The sequence below is a fragment of the Pristiophorus japonicus genome, chromosome 13 (genome assembly GCF_044704955.1).
Source record: "Pristiophorus japonicus isolate sPriJap1 chromosome 13, sPriJap1.hap1, whole genome shotgun sequence".
Lineage (NCBI taxonomy): Eukaryota > Metazoa > Chordata > Chondrichthyes > Pristiophoridae > Pristiophorus > Pristiophorus japonicus.
This window is the reverse complement of record NC_091989.1, coordinates 48,663,331-48,664,697: the sequence shown is the minus strand read 5'-3', so window position 1 is coordinate 48,664,697 and position 1,367 is coordinate 48,663,331.

The following is a 1,367-nucleotide window of genomic DNA, read 5'->3' as shown; positions in this document are numbered from 1 at the left end:
CGAGCTAACATTAGAAGCCATGGCTCCTTTTTTAACAAGAGCTGTGCATTACATATATTTTCTTTTTAGATTTTCCAGACATGCTGTTATGATGCTAGATTTAAAAAAACACTTTTTTAAAAAGAGGATAAAGAACTTGTTTGCACGTGTTTAAATACTTCCCTTTGCCACATAGATTTTCTTGATGCAAAACGTTCCCCTTTTAAACATCATGGTACAGAAGAAAAGGGCTGCCTAATTCCAACAGTCAGTAGGGTCTTCTAGATAACGTTTAATTTATCCATAATCAGTTGCTGAATAAAGGAAACATCTGTTCCTGTGTTCGCTGATTGAGAGCCTGAAAGGAAAAAAAAGCCTCTCATGTGTAATTGAATAACTGCAGCCGTGAACTACCAGCTGCTCCTCGAATCTGTCTCCTGGGCTCCCTGGAACTGGCTGTGGTTATACATTGCTTCATTTTACTGCAGCACTAAAACACAAAGCGGCAGGCTTAGCATTGTAAACTACTGTGGATCAATTTAAATGATACTTAGCTTGGTCTACAGCTGACCCATCCAGGGATATTGATTTGCCATCTAACTTGCACCACAAGTATTTGCATCTACAGAGCTCCACTGTGAAGTTTCAACGGTTCCGGCATTCTACGGGTGTCTGTGAATAGTTAGTGAGCACTAATGAATGGCCGTGCATTCACAACATAACCATATGTGAGCCCTACACAGGTACAAGTAATTTCCTCTGGGTAAGAGCTAAAACTGATGAACAGGACCCCAGTACAGCACTTGGGCATGCTGTGATGAATACGGAGCAGAGTTGTGCTTTCTCATTTCCTTCCTATATGTCTTTACGGTCTCTTTTATTACGGCTACATTCCTTAACACTATGGCAGTTTCATAACCCATACATTTCCAGGCAGATTATTTATGTTCGTGATTCAGTTGATTTTAGTGACCCTTGCCTTGCTCTATGTTCTTTCATGTAATGCTAATGTCTGCTGATTGTAAGTGTGGTTTTAAAAGCTAATCACATCTAAATATTTCTATATCATATATATTGTAAGTTGCTATTTTTTTGCAGTGGCAGACTTATTTTTGCAAGTGTTATAAAGATTCATTTAATTATGAGACTCTTTAAATATGTAAAAGTTCAAGTGTTAGTTTATTCACTCCCTTGAGCTAGAGAGATGGGGAGGGTGGGTTATGGTAAGGCCTTTGGTCAATTGAAGGACAAAATAAACTGCGTAACCAAATGCTAGTAAGTTGTGCTTGTGACTGTCAACAGTGGTTCTCTGTGCTTTTTGCTTTTGGAGCTCACTGATACTAAATAATTGCTGCCTGGTTTCACACTTAGTTTGTACAGTGCACTTT